Source organism: Citrus clementina, unplaced genomic scaffold (assembly GCF_000493195.1).
Source record: "Citrus clementina cultivar Clemenules unplaced genomic scaffold, Citrus_clementina_v1.0 scaffold_6, whole genome shotgun sequence".
In the NCBI taxonomy this organism is placed as follows: domain Eukaryota; kingdom Viridiplantae; phylum Streptophyta; class Magnoliopsida; order Sapindales; family Rutaceae; genus Citrus; species Citrus x clementina.
In genome coordinates this window covers 13522419-13534675 of record NW_006262139.1, presented here as the reverse complement: position 1 = coordinate 13534675, position 12257 = coordinate 13522419, and positions in this window count along the sequence as shown.

Below are 12257 nucleotides of genomic sequence, written 5' to 3'. Positions count from 1 at the left end.
TTATGTTTAATATTCTTTTATTTATAAACATAAATAAGATGTGTATTCAGATTTTAAAAAAATAAACATATTATTCAGATATTTAAATTAAAACTTATTGTAACTTCAAAAAAAAAAAAAATTAGGTCCATTCAAATTTCAAAGCGAAGAATAAACCATACTTTAAATAGAAAATGTTAAACATAAAGTCCATAATAGGGATGAAACTATGGTGCAAAGGTTGCACCATACCACTTAGTTTTATCTTTTTCAATTAATTACATCTCAATGCCTATATTTTATAAAAAGTTGAATAGACACTAGAAGTTACAAATTTTTATATATGAGGCCTCTTTTGGGATAAAATAGATTTAAAAAAAAATTAACCATTACTATTATTAATATTTATTAATGTCATTATTATTATATTAATATTATTGTTATTATTATTAAAATTTATTATTTTAATTATTATGTATTATTATTGCTGTCATTAATTATTATTATTATTATGAAATTAATTAATTTTATTATTTATGGTTACATTACTTTAATTAAGTCATTATTATTATTTATTATTTTTATTACTATTATTAAAATATATTAACTTTATTATTTTAATCATTATTAATTATTGTCATGTAATATTATTACTACCATAAATGTCATCATTATTAATATTATTAATAATATTATTATTATCATTAAAATTTATTAATTTAATTATTATGTATTATTATTGCTGTTAATTAATTTTATTATTTTAATTGTTACAATTACTTTAATTAAGTTATTATTATTATTTATTATTTTTATTACTATTATTAAAATATATTAATTTTATTATTTTAATTATTATTAATTATTGTTATTATTATTTTATTAATAGTAATAATATTAAAATTAATAATTTTAATATTTTAATTATTGTCATGTATTATTATTACTACCATAAATGTCATCATTATTAATAATACTATTATTATCATCATTAAAATTTATTAATTTATTATTGTAATTATTTTGTATTATTATTGCTGTCATTAATTATTATTATTATGAAATTAATTAATTTTCTTATTTTAATTGTTACAATTCTTTAATTAAGTTATTATTATTTATTATTTTTATTACTATTATTAAAATATACTAACTTTATTATTTTAATTATTATTAATTATAGTTATTATTATTTTATTAATAGTAATATTATTAAAATTTATTATTTTAATTATTATATTATTATTAATGTTGTCAACATCATCATCATCATCATCAGTATGATTAAACTTTATAGATTTTTTTGTTTTAAGTAATACTATTATCATTATTATTATTTTACCTTAAGTAAATATTTAAAAGCTTTTAGTTTTTAAATATTTTGTAGTAAACAGTAGAGACTTAAGTGTTAATAACCAATTGAACACATCTCGGCCGTTGAACACTTTAACCATTAGATTTATTGGCTAAACCAGAAAATGAAAAAGTTTGGGTAGCCTACAACGGTCGCACAGTAGGCGGACCCCTATAATAGACTTTTAGATCAAATTACAATCAGTCAGTCAACTACAGCAAATAACTAGAGAAAATTATTGAAGACAAATCAGGGAATAACGATACACTAGTGCAGAGAATATCTCCCAATAATATCTCCAATGCACGTGCACATCATAGTTAATCTTAATTATTTAAAAAGCAAACATGGGCCCGAATAAACATTTTCTGGGTGGGCTCTTTCTAAAAAGCGCAACTAATTGCTGCAGTGGAGTGCTTCCGTTCCGTAGACAACTGTTTGGAGGTATCCTTTTCGTAAAATTACAATAATAATTTTTTGTTTCTCTCGCATTCCATCAGCAAGCCTAATTTCTGATCATTCACTGTTCTCTCTAATATGTGTTTTATCGCTTAAGAACCCCCTTGGCATTGCTTGACTGATCGTAAATTTACTTTGCACTTATTATCATATGAGTTTGAATAATAAAAGATAAGAATTGGTGTTTACGGATAAAGTTTCTTTCGGTTAGAATCAATTTTTACCTAGTTAGGATACGTTTGGGATTAAGGTTACAGTATTAAAGTGTTTGGTAAATATTAGTTGCTGTACTTTGAAAGTTATGTTGATATGATTTTTTACTTGTATGATGAAAAATTTATTATATTTTTAATAATTTTTTTTAAAATATTATTTAAAAATTATATTTACTATATACTATTAATTTTTATTTCATAATTATAATTTTTTTTCACAGCAGTTATAGATTAAAAGTATCATATCATAATTATTTTAGTATCTAAAATCTCCATCTTATAATATATGTATATTGAACTTCTATATACGTATATTTATAGTACAACTCAAAAACTAATTAAGCTTAGAACTTTACTGCAACTAACAATATTGACGAAAAATTTTTCGTTTTCCACATTTCAGTGGACAGAAGAAAAAGTCCATAGGATTATTATGTACATTACAGAGAGCACCAATTGTTATGTACATCGACGTCGAGAATCTATATCAACAGTTGTTTTTAGCCAATCTATAAGAATCATTGGAATAAGAAAAAAAAAGCATCTTATAATAAATCATATCTAAGTTGAATATTATTTTATTATTTATGCAATGAATCAATTCTTGAGATTCTATTACCATTCAAAATTACAAGTGTATACTACGTGTCTTGGTGATAGATAGATTAAAGAGAAATTATCCACCGATCATTTATTTTTTCTAACTTTTTTAAAATTACACATATTTTCTTCTTTTCCTTTTTTTTTTTTGCTGATTTCCACTTAAAATTACATTTTCTTGCATCCATCTACCTCCGTCTGCACACGATTAAAAGAATTAACGGAAAATTGGTCAAATGACTATTTTACCCCAAATATAAAATTACAATTTTACCCTAAACAAATGAAAAAGAGAGAGAGAGAGAGCGAGAGAGAAGTCGCGGTTGGCGAACACCTAATTCCAAACTCAATCAAATAATTGAAGAAGTCGCTACTAGCCGCAGGAGATCAGTGAGGGACAATCGATCTTCGATGCTCAAGCTGCTGGTGACACGGTCATCGATTGAGATCGAGCTATTGGCGGCAGAGAAAGTGAAGGAAATTGGGGTACATAGTGAAGAAAGGAGAGGGAGATGTTGTTGGATGGGGGAATCTGGAAAAATGGTGTTGCCTGTTGAAGTTTCAATGGCTGCTACCGAAATGTTTATGGTGGAGTGAAAGCGGTGGATAATAATGGCTATAGTGGCATGATGTTGGAGTATGAGGAGGGTGATTGGGAGGAGTTGCAAACGGTTTTGGGGATATTGCTCTTTCTTGGCATAGTAATGATGTGATGTTATGTGAAGAAAATGGTGGCATGCATCAATCTAATTGCAAATAAAGGTAAGAACATTGACTTTATTGCACACAACAAAACAAAAGCGCAGGTCTATTCCAGGGAAAACGAAGAATCCAGGTGACTTTGAATGAGTTAAAGAACCACCGTAAACAAAATTACGACATCTCCACATGGTTTATTCTTGAAATTAAAACAATTATTGATTAAATTCTGGCTACACATGATGGTTATCCAACTTAAAATGATTATTGCCATTGATTCCCCATCCCAATGCAATTTACTTTCTTTGATCTTTGCTGATGATTGATTGATTATGAAACAAATATTTTTTTTGATTAGTTATGAAACAAATAATTTAATTTTGCTGAAATAAAGCATTTCGAGAGGTAGGAAGAAGCTAAAAAATGATGTCTTTTTTTTTTCTGGGGTCAAATGACAAATTTATCCCTATGACATCACTAAGGTATTAACAGCGTGAAGACAGGAATGGATAAGTGCAAGAAAATGTAAGTTCAAGTGGAACTCAACAAAAATAAAATAAAATGATATGTGTATTTTTAAAAAAAGTTAGAAAAAACATATGATCGGTGAATAATTTTCCTAGATTAAATTTATATAAGACAAGTGTAGGAAGCCTTTGAGTTTATTTTATTTTTTCTCATTTTATTAGATGATGTTGTATTTTTTTATTTAATAAATTTTCTTATTTAATTTTATCATCTAACTCATTGTTGTTATTTATTAGTACTTTTATTCCATTTTTATACTCAATACTTAACAGTCACAATTCAGTTTTCAGATTTCATATATACATTCAACATCCAAATAGGCGCATTGATTAATGATTACTTCAAATGGCAAAATATTTAATTCCCCTTTGGGGAGTCACCAGTGATCATGATTTTAAAATTTTTTTCCCGATTAATGTTAGACATTTATAAAATTACATCTTAATTAATTGATGTGATATTAGATATTATAATTAATATGTTTCGAATTTTAAAAAATTATCAATCATTTAATAAAAGATACATCACACATCAAATTATTTAAGATAAAACTTTAGAATGTTGGTTATTACTATTTTCTCTTGGTCACCAATTTTAATAATTGTTATTATCATATTCTATTTACAATTTATATTTAAAATTTTATATACCAAGGTGGAGCTGTATAAAAATTTCTCTCAGTGCATTAAATGAAGAGTGACATAAACAATTTAAAAGATTTGAAATTTATGCGTGATCATGCAAAATGCATTGACAATGCAGATTTTTACGCTAATATACAAAAGCTAAATTGCAAATTACGAGGCAATTCAGGTATTTATAAGGTTGTATATCAAGCCTTATCTTAACGATATGAAGGGAGAAGTTGTAGTGCAATTATGGTACTCAGTCCTTGGATTCTAATAAATTCCACTCATCTAAGTGAATTCAATGATTGAGTGTAATTATAGTACGGTACCATAATTTCACCGTAGCAGAATCCCTGATATAAATATTAATGAAAGAATTCATCTCTTTTTTGGTAGCGAGATCTACTATGACTAGAGATGGCCAACAGGCCGTGCCGTGCCGACCCAGGTCCATCAAAGGAAGCTCATGCGTGCTCGTACTCGTGCCGTGCCATGCCGAGGAAAAATAGTCCACTAAGCGTTTTTATTTTTTTATTTTTTTAAGAACATATGTCAAGTTGTTGTCTTTTTTTTTTAAGCTTATGTATTTTTTTGGATTCATATGCCTTTATTTTAATTTAATAGAATAAAAAATTCAAAATTCAAGTCCATATTCAATAATAATAATAAGAGAATGTAATATTAGTTGCTAAGTTTGACTTTATGGTATTAGAATTCTTTTTTAGCACTTAACAATAACAATAATAATAATTTTTTTAAGGGTTAACTTCATTGTTAATTTGAAATTACGTAGAGTCATGTATCATAGTTTGTAATAATATTAATACATATTTATAAAATCATTATATTTATAATTTTATTGATTAAAATCATGATATCAATTATTTATTTAATAAATTATAAACATAAATCAATTATAATTTTTTGAAACTAAGAATTAAATAAATTTAAAAAACTTGAGACAATAAAAGATATTAAAAGATTCAATTTCAAGTTATTTATAAAATTATAAAATTTTAAGTTTACTTTCATAAAAAAATTAAACGTGTTTATTACGTGCTTTTTCGCATGCCGTGCTTTGGCCAACTCTAATCGTGCCGTGCTTTTAAGGCCCGCATGCCTAAAATCTAAGTCCGGCATGGCCCACGTGCGTGCCGTACCGTGCCGCGTGCTCTACCGACACATGCTCGTGCTGTGCCTCGTGCTGTCCGGCCCATTGGCCACCTTTAACTATGACACACTAATGTCACAGTCACGAGGCCCGAACCAACCGCAATAAGAGTCTTCTCCAAATAAAGAACTTGTTGTAATACCAATTATTATGCACGTTGAATAAAATTCATTTTGAAAAATTAGTTTGCGAAGAGAGAACCTAAGTGCTTATAAACCCATTTTCCAAACCTTAAATTAGGGATATAAGACTTAATTAGAATCGCTACGACAATCCAGACACGTCTTTGCACAAACTTACGTGCCTAACCATTTATTTTGTGAGTGGCTGACTCGTCGTAATTTGTTCTTACAAGAAAATCATAAAAGTTTTGAATATGAAGATAACCATTTATACCCTTCAATTTTTGTTTTTTAAAGTTAAATGGTTCTCAAAGTGTCATGGGAGAATTGATTATTTATAAATAAAAAAAAGGAACGGGTTAAAACAAAAATAAATGTGAAACTCATTAGAAACAAATACAACAATAAAAAAATAAAATAAAATTGTTGTATAAATCTAAAGTAAAATTTTCAAGGACATAAAAGAGATAAAAAAAGGTAAACTTTTCACCTACTCTCTTTCTGTTTTTTAATAGAAATCGAAAATCTAATTTGACTAATCTGTTACTTGGGTCACAGAGAAAATCAGAATAATATCAATATTCTTTTGTTCGTATTTAGTATTTAATCTTCTTCGAAAATTAAAAATCGCGAAGATATATTTAGCATTGTTACTTAGTATTTTTCTTGTAGAGTTGTAGGTACACTTTCATCAAAAATTGTTTTTTTTTATTTAATTTATTTTAAACTGTTAATTATATCAAAAACTTTTATGTATGCAATGGGATGTTTTGTTTATATAAGTAATGGTATATTCAAAGTTCCTTTGTACAAATTAATATGATATAACAAGATCTATTGAATTAAAATGTAAGATAATAAAAATAAATCATGTCGGTCATGTGATATTTTTATTCAATTAATTTTATTATACCACATTAATTTTTAATTTTTTTGTATAAACAATTTTTTTTAATTGCTATTACTTTTTAAGTACAATGAATTATAACCAAGTAAGAACAATACAATAGGTTAATTAATTGATTCTCCCTTCCATCAACTTTAAAGGAGAAAGTTCTTTGATTTTTGTTTGTGCATTGAGTAGATATCATAAATTTACGAGGGTATGTGAAAAGTAAAATAAGTTAAAAAAATAAAACAACTACATAGATACATTCAACTATAAAATCAACACTAATTAAAAAAATATTAGAATAGATATTGTTCTAATATTAATAAGGATAAAAATTTAGATCATGTAGTAATAAATCACAGTAAATTTCTAGTGGAATATTAACAAAAATCTCATTATCATTGATAACGACTTTTCCCCTCTTTGTTGACTCTTCTTCAAATCTAATCCGCGCCGATCTCCCTCTTTGCTGGTCACCACCTTTTCTTAATTTCTCTGTTTTTTTTTTTTCCTTTGAGGAAAGGCAGCTTTATTTATACATTGATCTTCAAATCCATTATGAAATGAAACTATATTTCTTTTTGTCAAAATAAATAAATAAATAAATGTGCAAGTGTTCAAACAAAACACAACAAAATTATACGGGCAGTAGTGTCCTCATACATAAATTAATATACAAATGTAATTGAGTAATACTAAATTGCGGAAATTAATGCAAAGCGCATAAATCTAGGAATTGGATAATCAATCACAAGTCACGACCTAACTAATTTCCAACAATTAAAAAATAGTCAACACCCACGGCTTCAAATCTCATTCACTCACTCAAATTCATTTCTTTTTTCTTTATATAATAACTCAAATCTCACCATACACTCCCCCATACATTTGCCTATCTTCCTTCTTCTTCTTACAAAGCTTCCTTCTCTCTCTCTGTCTTTTCACTTTTGTTTTGTCCAAAAAAGGAAAAAAATGTCAGAAAAATCAAGCCGCCATCAAAGGAGGCCATCGCAAGGCGTGTTCATCAACTTTGATGATCTCTCATCGCCCATCTCCGATAATGTTGCTGGCGCCCCTGATCAGCCTCAGGCTCAGCCATCCGATGACAACCAGATTCGTGCTCCTCTCCCTCCGTCGTCGGCGCCGGCGCCGGGAAGTGTAATCGTAAAAGATGATGGCAAAGAGAAACCCAGGGACGTGAAGAACTAATGGGTTCCTGTTTGCTTGTCTGTTGTATTTTTAATTCTATACCAAATGCAACTTGTGTGCGCTAGTTTCTCAGCATCAAAATGAAGATTAATATCATTTAGTTTTTTTTATTTTAGTTTTAATCTTCGATTTCGTCGGATTGTTTTTGTATTGAACAATGATTCAGTGCGGCTAAATTTTCACTCAACATTGATTTGGTTAGGCAACACAAAAATAAAAAATAAAAAATTCACTAATTTAAGATTCACCAAAAACTTTAACTTTTTTTTGCATACGGATTCTCGCTTATAAAACTTGAATGTTTTGTCGTCTGCAATGCATCAATTACTCATGGTAGATTTACATATTAAAGAGGAGTTGAGTTGGTATTACCTTCTTTTATAAATTGATTATTTTTAAATAGTCATTTTTTAAATTTTAATTTATCATATATTTTCATTAAAAAGATTAAAAAAAAAATTTACCAACCCAATTTTTGTTTTTTTTTTCATCATTTGAGAAAAAATGAAGGTAGTAAATTCTTAAAAATAAGAGACATAATTTAAAAATAATTTATTCACGAGAGAAAAATCTAAAATTTATCCTTTACAAAGCAAATTATCGTGAACTAGATGAATGGCTGATCAAATACCAATGAAGAACAAAACATAAGCTTCTACTTGAGCTGGGCTGCAATAATGATATGGCCATTCAAATTTTGGAGTCATTTTTTTTTTTTTTTTGTAACAATTGAAGTTGATTGATTGTTATTTTCGTCAACCCCTTTTAAAAGTGTCTTCCCTCGCATTTAATTTGATTGATTTTAGTTATAAGCTATTGATTTTCTTGATGAGATAATATTTTCAGAGAACTTCATGTATCAATAGTAAATAACGAATTATGGTAGTTGTTGGTTGGCTTGAATATGACTTTGTCACCCTTCTAAGTTCTAACTTTGGTGAACCAAATTCTTGAACACATTTCTTGTAGAGTAGTTATTGACTCGTTTTGTGGACAGGGTCTGGACCTTGATTTAATTCTTTAAAGCAACTATGTTAAAGGCGTGGGTTCCAAGTTACATGCCTTAATTTCTCAAAATTTATTACGGTAATTATCTTCTAGTGTATTTATGAGAGTATATTATTAAGTTAATATTCGACAGATTTTTTTTTTAAAGCAAGAATACATAGTGTATGTAATTAGACTCCGGATAAATTTCAGATCGTCTGTATCTATATCAGATTATCACAATTTAAAAAAAAAAAATTAAAACGGAGCCTGTTTAGTTTTGAACTCCATCGTCCGTTGCATATAACCTGCCGCGTTCCGTGTTATAATACATACATATTAGCTAATTATAATTTGCATGTGCTTTGACTTAGATAGTGGGAACACCGTGTCTGGTGCAATTCGTAAATGCATGTATTTTAAAATTAAATGAGTTTTTTTTTTTAATCTCTAGTAACATTACTAGTGCTAACTAGCAAGGACCTATATCTTGCATCATAACCGGCTGGCCTCAATTAGTCAAACATGTGAATTTTTTTCGCCAATTATTGACTGAGTAGTTGATAATTAAATGTTCATTACAAGATCTGGATGTGTTTGTAAATATGAGAAATTAATTCAAAAAAAAGTTCAAACGTCAAAGTCATTAATTTTTATAAATAGACCGGTGGTCTCCTGATTTTTGTTGATGAGGGACAAAAATTTCAACTATAAGTTCACTCCCAATTTAGAAAAATCTTATTAATGTGTGATGTGTCAAAGATGTGAATTGAACTCTCTCTTTCTCTCTCACATGTTTGGAGAAGGTGAATGACTTGTGTGAGATGCTAAGGTGGTACGTCCGATTACTCAAGATTGAACTCATCAGACTTGCCAAGTGACAGTTCTTAATTGTTAAGATTGGTGCGTCCATCTTTCACAAATTTTTCTCTTGAAGATTGGAGGTGATCCACCCTATGATATACTTATTTACTCATTATTAGCAATTTATAGTTTTATTTTGTGATTGATCAGTTCCAAAAGTTTTTTCTTTGTTTTTTGATTCATTCCTATCTTATTATTTACTTAATTGATGATCACAAAATATATATGATTAAAAAAAAGATAGGTTAAAAGGGAGGTGTTTTAGTTTTATTTTGGTCCACTCCAAAATCATTAGGAGAGCCTCACTTGAACATGTGGTTTTGGCAATGATGAATATTGAGTCGACTGGAAACAACTTTCTAGGGAAGGTTGTGATTGAGACGAGCTTGAAATAAAATAAAACAGCAATTAGAGGCGATGCTGGTTGTGATCGGTGATCTCAATCGAACGGGCGAGTCAACTAGAGGTTGAAGGAGAGGAAGGGTTTTAGAGAAACCCTTGAATATGAAAAAATTTGAGTGTTTGTGCAAGTGAGTGAACTTTGTTGGCTTATATGGCTATAAATATTAATTTTGATGATAACAAACCACGTGTTGATTAAACAAAGATTTATGAATTGTGCTTTTATAATAAGAAAATTATGATATGGAATTAAAGTGTTTTGTACTAAAATGAAAATATTTTAAAACTTTTGATATTCTTTTAAAATTTCAGATTTGGACCTATTTAAAAATATTTAAATATTTTGGGTCATTCTATAATTTCACATAGTTTGGGTGAAATCATAAGTTCAGAAAGTTTTGGGATTGACAAAGCATTATGTAGAAATTTTTAAATTGGACCTATTTGAAAGCTTTCATAACATTTTGGGTCATAATATAGTTTTATAAAGTTTTGGGGTCAAACTATAATTTTAGAAAATATTTCACTGTAGCAGTTACTGTAGCAAGCGGCTAACCGAATATGGTAAGTGACAATCCGGATTTTGGACAATAAGCTTCTGGAGCATAAACGGCTATCCGGATATCATAAGCGGCATGCCGGGTGTTCTGAAATTCAAATTTTTATTGTAACGGTAACATAAAAGCGGCTAACCGGATTTCGAAAGCGGCAAGCCAGTTATCATCAGAAAACACATAACGGCTAGATTTTGGGCTCAAACTATATAAACTCAAATCCAATTCATTTTCAAGCTCTCGATCAAGCATAAACAAAAAGCACACAAGATATCTTGAGCTCTCAATTCGCAAATCATAAAACATTGAATCATCTCTTGTTCTTCATTTTGAATATCTACTCTTTGAGTGAGTTTTGTTGTAACTTTCATTTCTTCATCTTAATTGTAAGTGTTTGAGTGTGTGAGACACTTGAGTGAAGAGATTGGGAGATAATCTCTTTGTTGTAAAAGTTCATTGACACTTTGAAGTCAATTGTAAACGTTTGAAGCTTTGGAAAGGCTCGGATAGTGAAATCCTCAAGGTTAGATCGCTTGGAGGCGTGAACGTAGGCGGGAATTGCCGAACCACGTAAAAATTCGTGTGTTTGTTTCTCTTCTCCCTTACTAATTTGTTATTGTGTTTTTATTGAACTTATTGCTTTCGAATTTATTAAGGCATTATATTGGATTATTATGTGGCTTTGTTAGGATAATTTTTAAAATACCAATTCACCTCCCCTCTTGGGTTGCACACTTATATTTCAAACTTGTCTCCTTTGTGAGACTAACCGGACCTTCTAAAGCGGAGTGCCCCTGAGGGTATTTTTGTGCCCGTTTGGACATGTAGCAGACCGTCATTGGTTGTTTCCCTCCTTAGGTAGGGATTTAAGAGTAGCTTAGCCTTTCTTGTTGAGGCTCTTTGACTTTCTAAGCCTAGACAACTATCCTTTGAGATATTATCCTTTTTGGCAGCTTGTCCTCAACCTTGATTGGCTCATTTCTAATGAACTAAGTAGGTTGAGAAACATATGATTTTGTTGATAATGGAACAAACGACTATGTCTGTGGTCCCCATTTCTTATATTTAATTTCATGTGATTTGTAGTGAGATATTTTAGAGATAATCCATGCGGGGACTTAAGCTGTGATGATCTGTTATAGCCTCATTGGTGACGCTATCACTGTTTAGTAGTCCCATGTTAACATGATGTAGTTTTGTGTAATGAGGGAGATATTCTCTGCAATTCTTAATTTTCTGGGACCTTTCATTTTCTAAGAACTTCCTGTTATGCCTTTGTCCTTTTAGTTCCTTTTTTATTTTTTTAGGGGTTTAAGGGCCATGAGAAATATCTACACGTGATATATCCTAAGGGACTATCTATTTTTTTGACTTAATTAATCAGTTAAGTCATTACGTCCATTTGTTTTTACAACTTAATGAAAATTTTCAGTCATTAAGTTATTAAGCCAAATTTTTTTAGCTTTTTGCTTAATCTAAAATATCTTAATGATATTATTAAAAGATATTCTTCAAAATATCTCTATCTAATTTAATTAATTTCCATCCTTACCTAAAAAAAATTTAATAGTTATAATTATTACCCATCTTTAT